A 22,868-nucleotide genomic window follows, 5' to 3' on the forward strand; every position below is an offset into this window, starting at 1 on the left:
AAATTGAAATCATATCAAGTACCTTTTCCAACCACAATACTATGAGATTAGAAATCAATTACAGGAAAAAAACTTTAAACACATGGAGGTTAAACAATACACTAGTAAATAACCAAGAGATCATTGAAGACATCAAAAGGAAATTTAAAAATACCTAGAGACACATGACAAAGAAAACACGATGACCCAAAACATATGGGATGCAGCCAAAGCAGTTCTAAGAGGGAAGCTTATTGCAATACAATCCTCAAGAAACAAGAAACACCTCAAATAAACAACCTAACCTTACACCTAAAGCAATTAGAGAAAGAAGAACAAAAAAAAACCCCAAAGTTAGCAGAAGGAAAGAAATCATAAATATCAGATCAGAAATAAATGAAAAAGAAATAAAGGAAAGTATAGCAAAGTTAAATAAAACTAAAAGCTGGTTCTTTGAGAAGATAAACAAAATTGATAAACCATTAGCCAGGCTCAGCAAGAAAAAAAGGGAGAAGACTCAAATCAATAGAATTAGAAATGAAAAAGGAGAAGTAACAACTGACACTGCAGAAATACAAAGGATCATGAGAGATTACTACAAGCAACTCTATGCCAATAAAATGGACAACCTGGAAGAAATGGTCAAATTCTTAGAAATGCACAACCTTCCAAGACTGAACCAGAATAAAATATGAACAGACCAATCACAAGCACTGAAATTGAAACTGTGATTAAAAATCTTCCAACAAACAAAAGCCCAGGACCAGATGGCTTCACAGGCAAATTCTATCAAACATTTAGAGAAGAGCTAACACCTATCCTTCTCAAACTCTTCCAAAATATAGCAGAGGGAGAAAGACTCCAAAACTCATTCTACGAGGCCACCATCACCCTGATAAAAAAAAACAGACAAAGATGTCACAAAGAAAGAGAACTACAGGCCAATATCACCGATGAACATAGATGCAAAAATCCTCAACAAAATACTAGCAAACAGAATCCAACAGCACATTAAAAGGATCATACACCATGATCAAGTGGGGTTTATCCCAGGAATGCAAGGATTCTTCAATATACACAAATCAATTGATGTGATACACCATATTAACAAATTGAAGGAGTAAAACCACATGATCATCTCAAAAGATGGAGAGAAAGCTTTCAACAAAATTCAACACCCATTTATGATAAAAACCTTCCAGAGAGTAGGCACAGAGGGAACTTACATAAACATAATAAAAGCTATATATGACAAACCCACAGCCAACATCGTCCTCAATGCTGAAAAACTGAAACCATTTCCACTATGATCAGGAAGAAGACAAGGTTGCCCACTCTCACCACTATTATTCAACATAGTTTTGGAAGTTTTAGCTACAGCAATCAGAGAAGAAAAAGAAATAAAATGAATCCAAATCAGAAAAGAAAAAGTAAAGCTGTCACTATTTGCAGATGACATGATACTATACATACAGAATCCTAAAGATGCTACCAGAAAACTACTAGAGCTAATCAATGAATTTGGTAAAGTAGCAGGATACAAAATTAATGCACAGAAATCTCTTTCATTCCTATACACTAATGATGAAAAATCTGAAAGTGAAATTAAGAAAACACTCCCGTTTACCATTGCAACAAAAAGAATAAAATATCTAGGAATAAACCTACCTAGGGAGACAAAAGACCTGTATGCAGAAAACTATAAGACACTGATGAAAGAAATTAAAGATGATACAAATAGATGGAGAGATATACCATGTTCTTGGATTGGAAGAATCAACATTGTGAAAATGACTCTACTACCCAAAGCAATCTACAGATTCAATGCAATCCCTACCAAACTACTAATGGCATTTTTCACAGAACTAGAACAAAAAATTTCACAATCTGTATGGAAACACAAAAGACCCCGAATAGCCAAAGCAATCTTGAGAAAGAAAAACAGAGCTGGAGGAATCAGGCTCCCTGACTTCAGACTACAGTTCAAAGCTACAGTAATCAAGATAGTATGGTACTGACACAAAAACAGAAACATAGATCAATGGAACGGGATAGAAAGAGGTAAATCCACTCACATATCGTCACCATATCTTTGATAAAGGAGGCAAGAATATACAATGGAGAAAAGACAGCCTCTTCAATAAGTGGTGCTGGGAAAACTGGACAGCTACATGTACAAGAATGCAATCAGAATACTTCCTAACACCATACACAAAAATAAACTCAAAATGGATTAAAGACCTAAATTTAAGGCCATACACTATCAAACTCTTAGAGGAAAACATAGGCAGAACACTCTATGACATAAATCACAGCAAGATCATTTTTGACCCACCTCCTAGAGAAATGGAAATAAAAACAAAAATAAACAAATTGGACCTACTGAAACTTAAAAGCTTTTGCACAGCAAAGGAAACCATAAACAAGATGAAAAGACAACCCTTAGAATGGGAGAAAATATTTGCAAATGAAGCAACTGACAAAGTATTAATCTCCAAAATTTACAAGCAGCTCATGCAGCTCAATATCACAAAAACAAACAGCCCAATCCAAAAATGGGGAGAAGACCTAAATAGACATTTCTCCAAAGAAGATATACAGATTGCCAACAAACATATGAAAGAATGCTCTACATCATTAATCATTAGAGAAATGCAAATCAAAACTACAGTGAGGTATCATCTCACACTTGTCAGAATGGCTATCATCAAGAAGTCTACAAACAATAAATGCTGGAGTGGGTGGGGAGAAAAGGGAACCCTCTTGCACTGTTGGTGGGAATGTAAATTGATACAGCCACTATGGAGAACAGTATGGAGGTTCCTTAGAAAACTAAAAATGGAACTACCATACGACTCAGCAATCCCACTACTGGGCATAAACCCTGAGAAACCCATAAATCAAAAAGAGACATGTATCACAATGTTCATTGCAGCACTATTTACAATAGGCAGGACATAGAAACAACCTAAATGTCCATCGACAGATGAATAGATAAAGAAGATGTGGCACATATATACAATGGAATATTACTCAGCCATAAAAAGAAACGAAATTGAGTTATTTGTAGTGAGGTGGATGGAGTTAGAGTCTGTCATATAGAGTGAAGTAAGTCAGAAAGAGAAAAACAAATGCCGTATGCAACACATATATATGGAATCTAAAATACAAAAAAAAATTGTCATGAAGAACCTAGGGGCAAGACGGGAATAAAGGTGCAGACCTACTAGGGAATGGACTTGAGGATACGGGGAGGGGGAAGGGTAAGCTGGCACAAAGTGAGATAGTGGCATGGACATATATACACTACCAAATGTAAAATAGATTGCTAGTGGGAAGCAGCCGCATAGCACAGGGGGAACAGCTCGGTGCTTTGTGACCACCTAGAGGGGTGGGATGGGGCGGGTGGGAGGGAGGGAGACGAAAGAGGGAAGAGATATCGGGATGTATGTATACGTTTAGCTGATTCACTTTGTTGTGAAGCAGAAACTAACACACCATTGTAAAGCAATTATACTTCAATAAAGATGTTTAAAAAAAAAGAAAAAAATTCTTTTTCAGATTCTTAAAAAAAAGTGTAATATTTGAAGTTATTGAAAGAGATGTATTAATAAATAAACACTTCCAGAAAATTTAAAAATAAATAAATAAGTAAATAAAATGGGCATAGGAACTAAACAGACATTTTTCTCAAGAAGACATCCAAATGAACAATAGGTACAGAAAAAGATTCTCAACAACACTAATCATCAGGGAAATGCAAATTAAAACCACAATGAGATATCACTCTACACCTGTTAGAACATCTTATCCTCAAGAAGACAAGAGATAACAAGTGTTGGCAAGGAGGTGGAGAAAAGGGAACACTGGTACACTGTTAGTGGGAATGAAAATTGGTGCAGCCATTGTGGAAAATAGTTTGGAGTTTCCTCAGAAAACTAAAAATAGGAACTACCACATGATCCAGCATTTCCACTTCTGGATATACATCCAAAGAAAACAGGATACTGAAAACATATCTGCACTCCTATGTTTATTGCAGCATTATTCACAATAGACAAAATACGGAAACAACCTAAGTGTTTGTCAATGAATGAGTGGATAAAGATGATTATACCTTTTATACACACACACATACACACACACACACACACACACAGGGATATTATTCAGCCATGTTAAAGAAGGAAACCCTTCCATTTGCGACAACATGGGAGGACTTTGAGTGCACTATGCTAACTCAGACACAAGTCGGACAGAGAAAAGCAAACACTATGATATCACTTGTATGGGGAATCTATAAAAGCTGATTTCATAGAACAGAATATAATGATAGTTATCAGCAGCTGAGGGTGGGGGAATTGGGGAGATGTTATTCAAGAATACAAACTTGTAACTAGTAAATAAAAAGTATTGGAGTGCTAATGTATAGCACAGTGCTTTTGGTTAACAATACTGTATTATAAATATCAAAGTTGTTAATAAAGTAGATCTTAACTGTTCTCACCACAAAAAAATTATAACTAAGTGACATGATAGAGGTGTTAGCTAGTGCTATGTAGATAATCCTATTGCAATATATAAATGTATTAAGTCAATATATTGTACACCTTAAACATAGACAATGTTATGTATCAATTACATCTCAACAAAAAATAAAGGTTTACTATTTTCTAATAAATATTGGATGGAATTTTATTCATTTCTTATCTTTCTGCAAAAGAGAAATCAAAATGGAATTACTATCTAACTCAAATCTCATACTGGTAACTATACAGGGTAGTACAGTAGTGAGTTGCCAAATAGGAAGAATGAAAGGAAGGAAGAGAGGGAGTGAGGGAGGGAGTCACTAGCTTCAAATATGAGTCTGTCTTTCAAGTATTCAGCTAAGTTACAAGAAACCTATAAGTTTAATGTAACCACCTCAAAGTGCTAAATAAACAGCCCCTACAATATAAACCTGACCTCTCTGAAGAAGATATGCCTTCAAATATCTGAGGATTAAAATTTACTTTTAAAATATGAAGAGTCAGTTCATTAAATAATTACTCTTCTCTATACGCAAATTATTCCCAGAATAATCCTCCAGCTCTAACACCCTCCTCTTTATTGTTTCTCTAACTCTTGTTTGATATAAGTTGTTTTTTAAGACAGATAGCCTGTTTTCATATAAAGTATTATATTAGAACTTCAAGTAAATTCAAAATAGCTAAAGAAGTCAACCAGAACTTTTTCTATTTCCCATTTCCCATAGATAATTTTACAACTAATATTGTGAATTGTGATGGATGAAGAAAGGGTATTCCATGAATTCAACATACTTCCACGTCCTTGATAAACTAGGAACATAAGTATATATTTTTAATTAAGTATATATTGTTAATTTTTGGTGAAGATGTCACCAAAAACTTTCATAGCAAATATCCTCAATAATGAAACATTTTTATTACTGATATTCTCAGATATTAATCATAAAAAAAAAAAAGAATGCTTGCCACCTCAGCTAGGAAGAATCAAGTGGCTGGAGATTTCTGAAATAGTTTGACTAGAGCCATATATCTGGGGCCTCGGTTCTTCTCCAGTTGGTGGCCGGGGTTAGAATGTTCTGGGGTTGGAATATCCTAGGTGGCCACTTAATTTTCATGTCTAGAGGCTGGGCCTCTAGAAATTTCATCATTGCTCTCTTTTTATGTGTCCTCTCCACATGGCTAACTTGGGTTTCATTACATAAGAAGTCCTCAGTCCCCAGGCCACAGACCGGTACTGGTCCATGGCCTGTTAGGAAACAGGCTGCACAGCAGGAGGTGAGTGGCAGGTGAGCAAGCAAGGCTTCATCTGTATTTACAGCCACTCCCCATCGCTCACATTACCGCCTGAGCTCTGCCTCCTGTCAGATAGTGGCGGCATTAGATTCTCATAGAAGCGCGAACCCTACTGTGAACCGCACATGCGAGGGAGCTATGTTGTGTGCTCCTTATGAGAATCTAATGCCGGATGATCTGAGGTGGAGCTGAGGTGGTGATGCTAGAGCTGGGAAGCGGCTGCAAATAAAGATTATCATTAGCAGAGAGGTTTGACTGCACAAAGACCATAATAAATCAATTACTTGCAGACTCATATCAAAACCCTATCAGTGAGTGGCAACTGAAAACAAGCTCAGGGCTCCCACTGATTCTTCATTATGGTGAGTTGTATAATTATTTCATTATATATTACAATGTAATAATAATAGAAATAAAGTGAACAATAAATGTAATGCGCTTGAATCATCCTGACCATACCCCCTGCCCCAGTCTGTGGAAAAATCTTCTTCCATGAAACCGGTCCCTGATGCCAAAAAGGTTGGGGACCACTGCCTTACATCATGAGCATCTTGGGGTAGTCGTACTTATTATGTGGTTGCTGGCTTCACCTAGAACAAGTGTTTCAAGAAACTAAGGCAGAAGTTGCAGGACTTCTGCTGTAGCCTCAAATGTTACGCACCATCACTCTGCCAGCCCAGATTTAAGTACTAGGAGGTAGAGCTCATTTGTGGGCCACCTTTGGACAGGTAAAATAATTTTTTTCTTGGAACTTAGAAGATATAACTTGTGAGTATCCAGTGATTTTAATAAGAAATCTGATATTAGTCTGATTTCCTCTTTCTTCATAGAATATTCTTGAAGTCTGAGTATTTTTCTTTCCAATTGTGTCCACAGAATTTTAATACAGGCACTGGCATGTAAAAGGTATCCAAATACTTGATGCACAGTTACACTTGGTTGCAATTCTGCTTCTGATCTTCCTTATTTTAGCCTGGGTATTTAAAAATAAATGTTCTAATGTCTCAATGATATTATCACATAATTTCACTGTTTATTATATTAAGAACAAAAACATCTCAAATTAACCTTCTTTCTTGTTTATCAGAGTTGTCAGTCTAGCCCCCTGATAGTCTTTGGAGAAACATCATTTCTCCTGGTTTTTCCTTTGAGACAATTTCCCTTCTTGAAGTTCAAATTTCTCTCTCAAAAAAACAAGGGAGCATACCAACAAAAAACCCTCTTTTCTCTTGTTGACATTTACACTGAGGTCTGCTGTTATTGCCTCAGCTGTTTCAATTAAGTTTCCCAGGCTGTTGCTGAGTAAATGAGCAAGTACCTTGCTTTTAAAAATGGCTTTACATCTTTTAAACATCAACCAATATGATATAAACAATTTAATGCAACAATTATAGTTTAAGCAGATTTTTTTTCACTCTACACGCCTATTAGCTTAAGCTCTTGTTTTACCTTACCACGTTCAGGCTAATTGTACACCAATTACATCTTTCACATTTGCAGTGTTCATCCTATTTCTGTAATAAACAAGATTTTTTATAGAATTTTATATGGTACTTTTCATCCTAAGACATTACTGAATTTAGTTACCGACTACAGAACATTTGAGTAAAGTAAGAAAAATTCTTGAAATAGATTTCCTTTTCATTTTGAAATGTATTTACTTATTGGGATGCAGCATCTCATTTACAGGAACAGCCTGTTATAGCCCGCGGTGGGTGTTCAGAGGCTGATAAATTCAATCCAATAATTCTGTGCTCGAATTAGCATAAAAAGAGCAATTCCAATCATTTAACAGAATACTTTCTTTTGTGCACAGAAGCAACAGGAGTATTTATGTATTTGTATAGTTCAAAAATATCATTTGAATATAATGGCCCTTAGTCTTGCCTTAAGGTCCAAGAAAAAAGCAGGCTGCCAAAAGAAATTAAAAATCCTCCAGTGGAGGAAATTAAGTTTACAGGCTAAACAGATTTTAAAGGGATTTGAACAGAGCTGATTATAGACATAGGCATTAAGGAGATTAGATTTTGTTTTAAATAAAGAGAATTGTAGAATACATAAAAATATCCAAAATGAATTCAAGTATCTCTGAGACAAAGAGCTAATCTTGGCCTTCAAGAAAGCGAAGTACTGGCCATTTGCTGGATTCAGTGTTATTACAAGAAGAGACAACAGAAAAGCACCTGCTCCAAGGTGAGAAAACACCACATGATCTAGGACGTCTTTTCTGTTTCTATATGCCAGTACCAAAGACTAAAGGCTCTGCCATGGGTTTAAGCACAGGTACACAGAGAGCAAAGTACTATCATCTTTATATTTTTATTATTGAATAACAATAATATTCAGATAAGGAAGTGAAGTTTGGTTGGGTTTTTGGGGTTTTCTTTCCCCCAGACTTGGAAACAATGGCAAATATAGCATATGCTGCCCAAAGTCACAAACCTTGTAAACAGCAGAATTAGGGCATAAGCCCAGATCTCCTGACTTAACTAAGCTTTCTTAGTTCCCAGTAGTTGCATTTTATCCTGAGAAACACATGCCTTCTTGTCAAATGCTACAATAGGTAATACAGTGAAATCAGGAAATTGCCTGTGTTTACTCACTGAAGCTGAGTGATGTGCAGACTATGCCTCTTAGATGCAGAAAGTATATACATTTTAATTAGGAGGACAAATTGTAATCCACATTCACACAAGTCTTTATCCATAGGATTGTTAGTCCTGGTAAGGCTCCTGTGGATTGTCTGGCTTTCTACAAGAAAGCTGAGATCCAGGTAGGTTAAGTTATCTGATTCCACAAATTAGTGGCAAAGCCTGACCATAATCTTTACCTCCTATTTCTCCTCATTGCTTCACACTGTTGTCTTGCCTTCATTCAGAGAACTTTAGACAGTAAGACTAAAATTATAGTTTAGAAAATAACTCTTAAGTGGAGAAGGCAAGTTTTTGTGACATTTTAATCTAGGTGAATGAAAAGATATCACTCAGGGAAATTTGTTCCAAATTCTATGGTTCATCCAAACAGGATGAACCTTGAGGCTTCATGACTACAGTTATTGATTATATGAGATAGATAATTATCTTCAAAAAATTAACTTTCTACCAATCACTCAACAATAATTAAACATTTATTTTTGTTGGGTTGCTGTAGAAATGAATGAAGGAAACATTTGGAAGATAAAACTATACATTTTAAATCACAGTTTTATAAAATGTTTTCCAATAGTATAAATGAGACAGGAAAATCTCACTTGAAAAACACTGATGTAACAGAAAAGTAATGTGACGTTATTAATGTGTATTTTTTATAGGAAAGAGATGATGAGGGGATAGAATTTAAGATAAAATGCTTAGGTTTTAAGAGGCAGAAATGGAAACCTGGAGCACAGCCTGACTGTAATAAATGTGTATTAAAATAATCAGACAAATAATGAAAATCATGTTATATAAAGCCAATCAAAAATAAGAACACTAACATCTGATTTAGAAGGATCACAAGATATCTTTTGGCGTAGCCTTTAGCCTTTGCATAACCCTATCTTATAGATGTAGCAACTGAGGTCAAAGGATGTTAACAGTATCAAGTGTGTATATATATATATATATATATATATATATATATATATATATATATATATATACATACACACACACACACATACACACACACATATATATATTAATATATACTTATTAATGAATAAATACCAACATTTAGTCAAATTCATCAAAGTATTTGCTAACTTGGAGGACCTCTTGACTGTGAAATCAGAAAGTCCCTCCTGTGTTTCAGGCACAGCTCAAACTAGATTGCCAGATCGATCTATTTTTGAACCCAACTTCTTCTTTGTGCCATCTTTAGCCTTAGGCAGGATGACAGGATCCTGATGGCAGGATGCTGCAGTTGCCTGAAGCCCCAAATCATAAGATCACTAGGTCTAGAGGGAGAAAGTCTCTTCTTACAGTTCCTCTGGGAGCCAAAGAAGCTTATGTTCACAGAAACCCCAGCAAGTTTCTGCAATTCTCATTGTATCTCACTGCACAGGGTTTTATGCCCAGCCCTTCACAGTGGACAATGGGATAGGATATATTGATTAGCTTAATCTATTTAGGATCATTGATTGGAAATGGAGGTAGGATCAATTCAAGGGAACCATGTGGCCAAAAATGAGGAATAGGTAAATTCACATGGGAAGATGAAAATATTGTTGAAAGTAGAGGGGTGAATAGAAAATAGGAAAACATATTAGGGTAATGCTAGTAACTTAAACACAAAAGTGAAAAATGGTTCAAACCCACTCTAGTGTTTAGGTGAACAGATAGGTGGGACAGCTCTCAGAGACCCAGGCTGGTAAAAACTCTGCCAACTTCAACATGTGCTTTTCTAGCTGGTCCTGAATATCCTTTTTATTGCAGCCCTCCAAAAGGGGGAAAACATGGAAAAAGGCCATGAAAGGATATTTTAAATTTTTTCCATTAACATTTAATATAAAAACAGATATGTTTATAAAGCATACATGAATAATCCCATATAACCACCTTTCAGGTCAAAGAAAATCATCAAGAATCATCCTTCTTGTCTCCTCCTTATCACTGCCTTTTCCCTCTGACCCAAAGGCAACCCCACTCTTGACTTCTAAGCCATAGATTAGTTTTGCCTTTTTAATGGACTTCAGATCAGTGGACATCACAAAATTTTTTGGCCAGGCCTAAAGTGGTATTTGGTACTTTTGTTCAAATTCCATTAACTAGAAGTTAGTCACATGGACATACCTGCCTGTTAGGAGGGTATGTGCCCACTCAGATTGCGGTGAGCAGCTAGCTGTAGGGGAAAGCCAACAAATATCCACTGTGGTCTTCCTGAGTGTCTCCTAATCAATCCCTCCTCCGGAGACTATAGCACAATCAGGGTCCTGGGGCCAAACTGTAAGAATCCATCATCTTCCTTAGAAAGCCAGGGAAGAGATGACTGTAATTATTAATGTTTTAGTACTTCTGTCCCTATTAAAACATGAGTCTCTTTTAAGTAAATCCAAGCAGAATCAAGATTATCTCTACAAGATCACTCTATTATTTCTGAAGAGAAAGGTAGAGAGAAAAGGAGAAGGGGTTGAAAGCCAGCTAATCTGCCCTGAATCATCCAGTAGCAAGAGTCACATACGTGAATATCATTGGTTATGGATATCTAGTCAGTAGACACGGGATGGGGAATATTGCCTCAGCAAATTCCTTGACAATCTTGGCCTAACTTACATTTCAAGTGTTATGTTCACCTTTGCAGTTGTAATGGACTGAATTTTGTCCCCCTCAAATTCGTACGTTGAAGTCCTCACTCCCAATATTACTATATTTGGAAATAGGGCCTTTAAAGGAAGTAATTAAGCTTAAAAGAGGTCACAAGGTTGAGACCCTAACCCAAATGTTCTGTTCTTAAAAGAAGAGAAAGAAACACCAGAGTACCAGAGTGTGCAGGCACAGAGGAAAGGCCATGTGAGGACTCAGCAGGAAGGTGGCTGCCTGCAAGCCAGGAAGAGAGGCCTCGCCAAAAACTAATCCTGCTGGCACCTTGATCTTGGATTTCCAGCCTCCAGCACTGTGAGAAAACAAATTTCTGTTGTTTAAGCTATACTCAGTCTGTGGTTTCCTGTTACTGTAGCCCAACAGACTAATACAACAATCCTTTGGCAAGATAAGTGAAATTATTGTTTCTTTGACACATTTTCACTCACCTATGCCCCTTTTGTACTTCCATGTGTAATTCCTTTCACTTTTCTCTTTGCTTACAGAAATCTTTCCCCATCTAACCTAAGATTTGTCTATCTGTGAAGCTTCCTGGATCACTGTAGTTCGCCAAGAGCTTACTCGACATCCCTGCTATTCTATAATCTATGCTAAACTGGCTATAATCCCATAACTCCCCATGTCTACGTTTCTGCATATAAGCCTGTCTCTCTAACCAGCCTAAGCTCTTTGAGTTCATGAACTAGGTGTCAGTTCACTAAAGAGTTTTTGTTAATCACTACAGGTAAAACAGACCCATAGAAATTCCAGTTTAGTAAAGGAAGGAACATTATTTGACCTTGAAGGAGGTAGAGCCTTCATTAAGAGAGGCTTTTGGTAACAATACCTGTCAGTCATACCATACTATTGTCTTATGTAAGACTCAAAAACAATGCTATAAGCTATACTACTTCAGTGTGGCAGACTGTCATTTCATATACTACACCACCTCTTTTGAAATGTTTGCCAGACTAATAGAGAATATGGACCTATCATTTCTTTGCTTTGCCTTTAATGTCACTAGATTGACTTTGTAATATTAACTAACAAGTATATATTTGGGTATCAGCATTCTAAAAAACTTAGCAAAACAGAATTTAAAATAGTGGCTTCCCCAGGCATAGAATGAACTTACCCTTTTTTTCCTCACTTGCTTGAAGTGTTTCATCATTTCACTGAAGTACCTACAAATATCTTTGTAACCATGTATTTTCAAGGTTCAAAAATCTAGTTCTTAACTGAGAACTCCCTATGGAAATGGTCACATGGTGGAATGGCTTTAACACAGTTTAAAGCCTTTCTAACTATCTTATAACAAAACATGCACAATGGGTTTTCAGTTTAAAGAACACTTTTCTTTAGGAAAAAAAATCCTGTGTACAATGTGGAGTTGTAGACAATGATCCTAGGCTTAACTGAAGTCATATTTTATGTTTCCGTTGCAGCCAGTTGATTTAGCTCTCTACAAGCAGAGAACTGTAAGCTGCTATGCCCTTCAGCCTAATTTTGGCAGTGTGGGCTGTAATTCTGTTGTCAGATTTACTATCAATGATAGGATAAAGGGGAAATTTGAGGAATTTCATCATATTTTTCTCTTCCTAAGCCTTGTACCTACAAAGTTGCCTTTGATGGAAAAGACTCAAAGTCTCTTCATTAAAAATAATAATGAAGGACATAATTGTAATGGTCTAGTCAGGGAGATTTGTCTAAATAGCTACTAGATTGTAAGTTCCTGCATTTTGAGTTGCATGGAAAACACAAGGCCAATATTTTTCCTTTTCCTTAAAACTACATTCCAACTTTAACAGTCCTCTTGTTCATTTGAAATTTACCTATAAAAATCTTTCCTGAATCAGAAGACCACTTCAAACAATTTTGAAGTCACATAGAGCTTCAGAGGCCCATTAGTTCACAACTGTGCTATTTCTATCATGCTAGTACTTTTGGCTTTCAAAATGTGGTAACCCCATTTTCTTCCCACACCAGCCCTTCCAATCCATTCAAGGCTTTCTTTGCATCTTTTTTCTGCTACGAATACCACTTATTGTCAGAGAGTTGTTGTTCTGCTCTCCGACGATGATATTTATTTATAAGAAACAAAATATTTGTAAACAAAAAAGTTGCTATTCCTTATGCATAACCCTGAGTTTCACAGTAATTCCAAAGAGCCCCAAAGATTCAGCTTTACCTGGTTGCAACACTCATGTTCTTACAAGTTGCCTCAGGACTTTGCCTATTTTACCCACATAATTGCAATTTACTCTGAAATGTTAAATACATAAATCAATACCTACCAGTTCTAGTTTAGCACTTTTCGGAGTAATAATTAACTGTGCTATAGTCACTTGGAAGAAATCTTTTTCCAGGGCAATTAGTTTATATATTACTCTAGGAGCTAATGCCTCCTCTGAAACACATCTTGGCATCTTAGTTTGGCCCTTGGTTACAACCAAGCAGCCTAATTCCTTCATAACAGATGAGAACCTTGTATGCCTCAGCTGTCCCTAATTAGGTTACTCTGTATTTCTCCAAGTGGCTGATTAAACATGACTCAGCTTTTTCCAAACTTTTTTTTTCAAAGAAGAAAATGTTTTTATTAATTACCACATGAAATTGACATGACATCCTATTAGGCTGAACTAGGATAAATAATGCTGTTATAAAATTTATATTTCTCACATCCATTTCAGAAGAAAATATTAGATATTAGGGCTCTTCTAGGTCTTATGGACAAATTTCAGTAAACCTTTTGTTTTTTAATAGTAAACAGCGACTAACATATGTTCTCAAACTGTGCTAAGAAGTAGTTAGCAAGGTGACTCTGAAATCTGAGATAACTGTCAGGATTAGGACTGTTTTGTTAAACATTAGGAAGCACATTTCTATTTTAGCTGTTACGATAGTGCATCTTTTTCACTGGTAAAGCAACTGCTTGCTGTGGGTACAATGATTAGCAAGTTTCTTAAGTAACAGATACATGATGAATCAAGACTCAAATGAGTCTCCTTTCCCAACTTTGCTCTCTTCTGGAGTAGAAACAAATAGCTTTGTCATTTGTAAATAGGGAGGTTAATAGTTTGAAATTCAGTTGCTGTAATCTTCTAACTCACAATTTAAAAGGGGACTAGATTATTACTAGGAATGTCTTTGAAATACTTCTAGTTTTTAAAATAACCAGGCTTCTGAGTAACTTCTCAAACCTACCTTTCTATTTTGGTACATGACTTGATAAACATAACACATTTGACCTGTATAGTAGTAATTTCTTCTATCAACTATATTTCGCCCTCAATAATGGTTAGAGTTGTGGTTTCAAACAATTTCTACATACAAAGCATCATCTTTAAATAAGTTTCCTTTTCACTGAACTGAGATTCTTTTTCCCACTTACGTGCCTGTGAATGGTAATTTGAACATACACACACTTATCTTATGTATGTGTATATATGTATTTTTTAAGTAAATTACTTTTACCATTAGAATAAAACTAGACTACAGGGACAAGTCTGTGAAGACAGTTTGTTCTTCCTTGGAACTCCTCCTCTAGGTTGAGGAAGGCAGGTACAGTTCACTGAAGGATGTGATGAGGCTGAAGTAAGTCTTATCATCTGTTGACCCCGCATTGCCAGGTCTCACCACCACAGCTACACGCACGTCAGCTTCCTCAGCAGCGCTGGCCTCTCGGGTAACGTCCGTCAGAAACAAGGTGTTGTTGGTTGAGCACCCAATGCTGCTGGCAATCTTTTGATAACTCTTACTCTCCACTTTGTGTCCAATCTCCGACCGTCCACAAGCTCAAGAATATCTCCCTCTGTAGGATGCCCAAATAACAGTTTCTGTGCCTCTACACTCCCTGAAGGATAGATATACACCTTCATTCATTCCAGCCTCTCTCCATTTCCTGACTGCTGAAACCGCATCTTCAAGGAACTCTGCTTTCATGCTCCCAGCTTTGAATGCCGCCCTCCACATGTGGCCCTGCAGCTGTTTCAGTGCCGTGGTCTTCCGGTCCAGAGACATCTGCCAGCACACGTTATCTACCACGGCCTGGATCATCTGCTGCAGGTCATCTGGCCCCATTCCCCGATGCTGCTGGGATCGGAAGAGCCCCATCCAGGTGGGAGTCCTCTTCAGCCTGTTTCCTCAAAAGATTGACATCCTGCTGGCACTCCTCTTCTTCCCAATGTGTCTGCAGATACTCTTTAACATTTTCTTTGATGTAAGGAAGTAAAATGTCCTTCACGAAAGCAACTGGGGTTGTGGTACCTTCGATATCTAACAGGATCACAGTGATTTCGGCGGGCACCGAAAGCACAACCATTTCCCCACCGGCTGCTACTACGAGAATCGGCCTACTGGTAGGGAGGGCGGAGCCAGCTGCGCCCAGCAACCTGCTGGGCTGCCGACAGCCCCGAAAAGAGTCCCGGAGCGCACAACCGCGCGCGGCCCGATGCACGAGGCGGAGAGGACACGTCGGCGCCCCTGAAAATAGAGAAACCCGCAGCACAGGGACCCTGAACTCGCAAGCTGCCCGGGGCTCTGATTCTTTTCTTTTTAAAGGAAGAATCAGACCATTTTGTCAAATCCCCCAAATTGTGCTGAACAATCTCAAGGACAGATCTGTTCAGGACCACTAAATAGATTTAATCAAAATTTATTAATCAATTTGAAGAATCTCAATTTATTGAAATATATACACAAAACATTTTTTTATTTTTCCAGTAGCTGCTACCGATGGTGCTTTGAGAATTTTCTTTTATCCTTCATGGTGAGCTTCATTAACAAAAGTTTAGAAACTTTCCATCACTCTGGGGGTACTCTCAGTTATTAAAACTGTTTAGTACAGGTTATATTTTAATTTTGTATTGGATGCAAAGCCCTCCTCATTCTGCCTACCAATACCAGTTTATTAGTCTTGCTAATAACTTTCTTACTCGTGAAACTTGGGCTGAGATGGAGGTAAATATGGTAGGATTTTCCCCCTCCTTGTTTACTATGCTTACCTCTCTGGAGTTGTATCAGAGAAGGGGGAACAGCCCTTGTTAAGTTGCCTGTCCTTTCTTGTAGTTGTAATTGCTATTTCCTTACATGAGCATCGTATGTACATGGTGGTAAGGTTGTTGTTCCCTTTCCATTGGTTATCAGCTCTTACTAAGCTCATTGTCTGCATGGGTAGTATATGCCAAGCATCTCGCAAATGCATTTTTCATCCTGCATGAAATTCAACTTCATCTCCAGCATGAGACATGATTCTGCAATCTCAGATGCAACTCATTTTTGTCCATATTGTGGCAATTTCCAGTAGCCTCCAAGCTCATCTATTTCCAGAGTCCAACTTTGGGCCAAAGAAAAAATGTGCAGAATCTCTCTACAACCCAGAAATTGCAGAAGTAGTTCTTTCCCCCTCACTGTATGACCATATCACCCATGCCACCTCTCATTAGAACTTTCTTTACCATCAGATTTTGGAAAAGTTCAACAAGCCCTATGGCTGAGGTAACATCCTTGGTATTAGATATCTGGCACCCCTGTAATACAGAGTCCTGCAAAACTCAGATGTATTATCTCTGTATCTCTTGCTGCATAAGAAACCATTCCAAACTCATCCCGAACAGCAGTCATTCATTATCACTCACACAAAACTTTGTTCTGAACATGCTGCTATTTCCACTATAATTTCTGCCTCATTTGCTAACTTCCAGTAATAAAAACTGATCTCAAACAGCATTTCACAACATCCTGTTGCAAGTCACAATGGAGATTCTTCTAGTTAGAACTTTTTCCTCTATTGAAATGATTTCTAATAAAAGAGACCAAGGTTACTAGTGATACAGATAAAATGTAATTTAAGATGGTGTTTCTCAAAATACTAATCTCTCATCATGTATCATTAAAGTGCCCTGTAGTCAAACACTTCTGGAACAGAGCTGATAAGCTATTTCTCCTGTGTGAAGATTAATAAACCACAAACGTGCATTTAGGTCACTGAGCAGTCTTCCAGTGAAGACACAGGGTTATACACACTTTGCTGAATTCCTGGCACTACCATTCAGTACCTTGGAAGTGGCAAGTGCCTCGGATTCTTCATCTATGAGATAAGACCAGTAATAACTTTTGCTTCATAGGAAAATTGAGAATTAAATAATGTATATAAAACTCTAAACCTGTCTGATACAAACACTTAGTAAATGATCACTAAATGCTAAATATGAATATTATAAATATTTCTGAAACTTATTTGACCATGGATACCTATTTTGAAAAGTTTTGGATTAGGGATATATTTAATGAAAAACAATTGTGTGTTTGCTTTTCTTTGGCTCATTTGATGCTGGGCATTAAATATGTCACTTTCTATCCCTTGCCTTGAACTTGAGGGCTTTGAGATTGCTGAGAAGTCAAACATAACCTGCTTCATTCAAAAGCAATTTTTTTACATAAATGAAAACAGAAGTTTCTAACTTCACACTCTTAGATGGCCAATAGTTATATTACGTAAGGCTGACAGAAGGATAGAGAAAGTAAACACTCATGACCTCAGAAAAGAATTAAGGAATAGCCACATGAAAATTGGGTGAGAGAATCTGGGAATCATATTCATAAAAAGATGGTCCCAGAAGCAGCTAAGGAGGAGTATGGAAAAAAATGTTTATGAGATTTCATTAACAGGGTCAGCCCAACTAACAGCTGAATTTGGGCTTCTTTTCTCCCTTCTTTGTGTATTATCCTATGGTAAACAAAAGGAAATGAGAGGTCTAGAAAGGATACGATGGGGCTATTTATTCCAGGATGAATATAACAGAACCAGTGTTGGAATAAACCTTAAAAGTGACAAATCCAAATTCCCTGCCAGATTAAGAGTTCTCTGTCCAACATCCCTGGCAGATTGTCATTCAGACTCTAAAATATTTTCAATAACAGAGATTCACTGCTGGTTCAGGCAGACTTACAGACTACCTCTAGTTATTTACTTTTTTTTTTTTTTTTATCAAGCCAAACTCAGCATTCAATAACCTGCCACAATCTGGTGTGCTTCTATCTTCTAAAACAAAATAAAATAAATATAACCCTTCTTTCAGTGGGCAATCCTTTGAAAACAGACATCATGGCTCTCAAGTTTTTGTTGCTTTAGGTTTAATTTACCCAGTTTATACAGAGTCCACATGACCTTCTGGATAATCACTAATCTGAATTTCATCTAGTGGCTGCAGTGTCGTTTTCAACTATCTCACTTAAACATTTACACTGAGGATAAATGTAATGTGAATATATTCATCTTTCTTGTTTTGCACTCTATGATGAATTCTGAGTCTGCCTTCAGATATAGATAACAGATATTTATATAATAGGATTTCATCACTGGACCTGAGTCAGAAAAGAATCTGAATATAATCCTCTGAATTTGTGCCAGGTAATGCCGATCTGCTGAATTTCAGATATATATTGCTGGTTCATACAATGGGAAATTAGATTTTTCTGTCTGGTTACTTAGAGTGCATGACAAACAGTCTAAGGCAGTGGTGACTGACATCATGGGAATTTTTCTGACATACTGTGAAGACTGCTGAACTTCAACTTGATTAGGAAAATCCAATAATCTGAAGGACAAGATGATTTAAAAATCAAAGCAGTCAAGTACAGTTGATCACTAGGCAAAAACAAGCAAACAAACAGAAACAAAACCATGGTTTTAATTCTAGTGCTAATCAGTCTTTGATTCAACGAAGTAAAGGACACAGTAGGTCATGTTGCCTTATCTTTCACATATTTTGAGGACCTGACTCCTTATGCTCCAACAAATAAATATCAAAAGAAATAAGAGCAAAAAAGTCTTTAGAATTGCAAAAGCAAACACTCATCAACTCTACTTTTACCGCACTCTTGAAATGTTTTGTTTCCATTGGAAAGGGGAAAAAACTCTTTTTAATTCAAGAAATCTGTTGACAGCATGATTAGTGATTCAAAGATGAGCATTATGGATTTCAGAATTATTCAGGGAAAGCTTTTTTCTTGATTTTTTGACTGGAGGTTCAAAAGTAACAGTGAGCTATTTACCTATAGAATAATACTTTCCTTCTGCAGTTCAAGGTTAGTACACAGAAAAATTCACTGATTACATGAGGATAAAAGTAACAGCATTGACATTTTTCTGTATACATTCGTATGTTTTAGCCAGAATCTATCTACCATGATTGCATTGAATATGTTGCAGAAAGAAAAATACTAAAACCATTATTAAAATCAGGCTCAGTCCCAGGTCCCATGACTCTGTAACACTTGAAAAACCACTGTTTTTTGTGTCTACTTTAGTCTTCGGGCTGCACTCAAGCTAAGCACATTTCAAAGCATTGCAAAGTACCTCACTATAGCTGAAAAACACATAAAGTGTACTAATAAAATGACCTTACTTAACTGGAATATCTTAGTTTCATGCTTCTATCAAAAGCAAAGGAAATTAAATTTTAAGAACACATTTGAAAATGACCTGAAGGTTCATTGTTGAATCTCAACTAAGGAAATTACAACAAGACTACAGTTCCCACAATGTATTATCTTAGCACCTTATTTTATTGGCAGGCTAAGGTTTCTCACATAATCACAAAATTAATAAAAACTAAAGGCAACACAAGAAACTAAAGCTAAAATTCTAAATAAGCATGAGTTCAAAGTGAATAGCACGCAAGTTTATACTTTTCTTAAAAAATTAAAGGGAGATACCAAGGAGGCAATGTAACTGTATTTTATGTTACAAGCATAAAATGGGGTTCAGAGATATAGCAGTGATCAAAAAATGGGGGCTTGTCTACTTAGGAAATATTTTACAGTTATTGATTTTTAACAAAAGTAGCATTTCCAAGAACTCTTCCATGTTTCTCTAGAAATGCTGCAGAGTAAAATGCTGTTGAGTTTATTCTTGGTTTAAACTTGCAAAGAGTCAGGGTTTTCAAAGCACTGAAAACATGAAAGCAGAGAAATTGTTCAGAGACCTGTGAGCATCAATTTTGTTACTTCCCTTTGAATGAGCCTATTGTTTTACTGATGTATATACCTTTTTAATGTAGATTTTTCCTAAATAGTGATGTAAGTCTGTGTCTCTCTTAGGATAGGCAAGATTCTTTCTGAGCCAACAGCTATGTGCCTCATAAGGAAGCCAAAGTTAGGGAGAAGTCTACCAGATATGCTCCACTGGCTCCTGCTTAGTGTTGCTACTTTGCTCCTGTTGTGTTTAAGATCATTGACCAAATAAATGTGGAACTTACAGCAGATTGTGTGTATTTCCGCCCATTCTCTACCTATCTACAAAGCTGCAGAACTTCATAATGGACTTTCTTTTCCTGTGAAGAAGAGGTTAACAGCAGGCATTGTTGACCTACTTGCTTATATACTGGGGGAGAGAAAATTAGAAATCTTTGGATATTTTTCCAACAAACTTCAAGAAGTTACTTATAAGAACTATAGGAATTGAATGTCATTCAGTAGACCAAGGTGATGAAAAGAACAAAGTTCTGGAGCGACTGTCAAGATGACAGAGGAGTAAGATGTGGAGCTAACCTTCTCCCCACAGACACATCAAAAATACATCTACATGTGGAATGACTCCCACAGAACAGCTACTGAATGCTGGCAGAAGACCTCAGACTTCCAAATCTGAGAAAATCTCCACTTAACTGGGTAGGGCAAAAGAAAAAAGGAAAAAAAAAAGAGACAAAGGAATCAGGATGCGACCTGCACCTCTGGGAGGGAGCTGTGAAGGAGGAAAAGTTTCCACACACTAGGAAGCCCCCTCACTGGTGGGGACCAGGCATGGGAGGAGCTTCAGAGCCTCAGGGAAGAGCACAGTAACGGTGCAGAGGGCAAAGTGGAGAGAATCACGCACAGAGGATTGGTGCCGACCAGCAATCCCCTGCCTGAGATGCTTGTTGGCTTGCCTGCTGGGGCAGGTGGGAGCAGGGTGCTGAGGCTTGGGCTTCAGAGGTCACACCCCAGGTAGAGGACTGGGGTTGGCTGTGTGAAGACAGCCTGAGGGGGCTAGTGCGTCAGAGCTGAGGCAGTCTGGGAAGAAGCCTGGGCCAACCAGAGAGGCAATGGACCATTGTTGGGGTGGTGCATGAAGAGAGGGGCAGGCCTGCCATAGGAGCTTCTTTCTCTGTGCACTCACAGATAGCAGGGTACCACCTACATGAGCTCCAGGGGTGGGCATGAGCCAAGGCTGCTATCTCTGACCCCAGAGGTGAGTCCTCTGCTGCTGCTGCCACTGCCACCAAGGGTCCTGTGAGCAAGCTCAGGACACTGCCCACACCTTTCCTGGAGCCTGCACAGCCCGCCACTGCCAAGGGTCCTGCGATCCGGGGCCAACTTCCCCAGGAGAGTGCACAGTGTGCCTCAGGCTGTTGCAACTTCCTGCCAGCCTCTGCCACCACACGCATTCCCCACACATCCCAACTGTGACTGCCATATCCCTCCCACTCCCCTGCCTGAGTGAGCAAGTGCGCCTTAATCAGCTGCTGCTTTTGCCCCCTCTCACCTGGGCAGGGAACAGATGCCTGAGGGTGGTGACAGGCAGAGGCGGGGCCAAAACAAAAGTTGAACCCCAGGGACAGTGCGACCAAAGAAGAGGAATGGAAATCTCTCCATGCAGCCGCAGGAACAGCAGATTAAATTCCCGCAATCAACTTGGTAAACCCTGCATCTGTGGAATATCTGAATAGACAGTGAGTGTTCCCACAACTGAGGCTGTGGACATTGGGGGCAACTGTGCACTTTGGGGACAAGTACACGCAGGAGTTGGGCCAGGTCAGAGTCTCAGCTGGCCCTAGAGTAGATCCAGAAACCTAACTAGAGATATTGGAGGATTTCCTGGGAAGGCAGGGATTGGCTGTGGCTCACTATAACGGCAAGGACACTGACAGCTGAGGCACTAGGAAAATATTATTATTATTACTATTATTTTTTTGTTTCATTTTGTTCTGTTGTTTTTTTATTATTCTTTTAATTTTAATTTTTTATTTCTTTTCTTTTTTATGCTTTGTAGTATATTTTTTATTTTTTTCTATTTACTTTTCTTTATATTGTTTTTTACTTGTTCTTTGCCCTTTGTTTTGTTTTGTTGTTATCTTTTCTAAAGTATATTCTATATTTTTCTATTTTTACATTACTTTTTGTTGTTTTGTGTTTTTTCCTTTTGTTTTCTTTTTTTATCTTTTTGTGTGTTTGTTTTATGCTTTCTTTGCCTTTTTTTAGTTTGCTTTCTGCTCTTGATTTGTATTTAGTTTTTTGTTTTTGTTAATTTCGTTTTTATTATTTGTTTTCATTTTGGGGTTCACTTACTGTTTGGTTGCTTTCTTCTTTTTTGTTTTCTCTTTGTGTGTGTGTGTGTGTGTGTGTGTTTCTTTGTGTGTTTTCATCTGTTTGGTTTTGCTTTTACCATTTATCTTGGGGTTTTATTTGGCTGTTCATTTTCTTTTTTTTTCTTTTCTTCTGTACCATGGGGCTTGCAGGTTCTTGGTGCTCTGGCAGGGGTTTAGCCTGAGACTCTGAGGTGGGAGAGCTGAGCCCAGGATGTTGGACCACCAGAGCACTCCTGACCCCAGGGAATATTAATCTGCGAGAGCTCTCCCAGAGGTCTCCATCTCAACACCAAGACCCAGCTCCACCCTACAGCCAGCAAGCTCCAGTGCTGGGTGCCTCACACCAAACAACTAGCAAGAGAGGAACACAACCCCACCCTTAGCAGACAGGCTGCCTAAAATCATACAAAGCTCACAGACACCCCAAAACACACCACCTG

The 22,868-nt window shown here is 37.8% G+C and overlaps 1 pseudogene; it reads right to left on the bottom strand.

Annotated features, from left to right (window-relative positions):
- Positions 1–14,623: 14,623 nt before the first annotated feature.
- Positions 14,624–15,401, bottom strand: LOC130707347 (enolase-phosphatase E1-like; annotated as a pseudogene).
- Positions 15,402–22,868: the final 7,467 nt, after the last annotated feature.

The sequence above is a fragment of the Balaenoptera acutorostrata genome, chromosome 2 (assembly GCF_949987535.1).
Source record: "Balaenoptera acutorostrata chromosome 2, mBalAcu1.1, whole genome shotgun sequence".
Lineage (NCBI taxonomy): Eukaryota > Metazoa > Chordata > Mammalia > Artiodactyla > Balaenopteridae > Balaenoptera > Balaenoptera acutorostrata.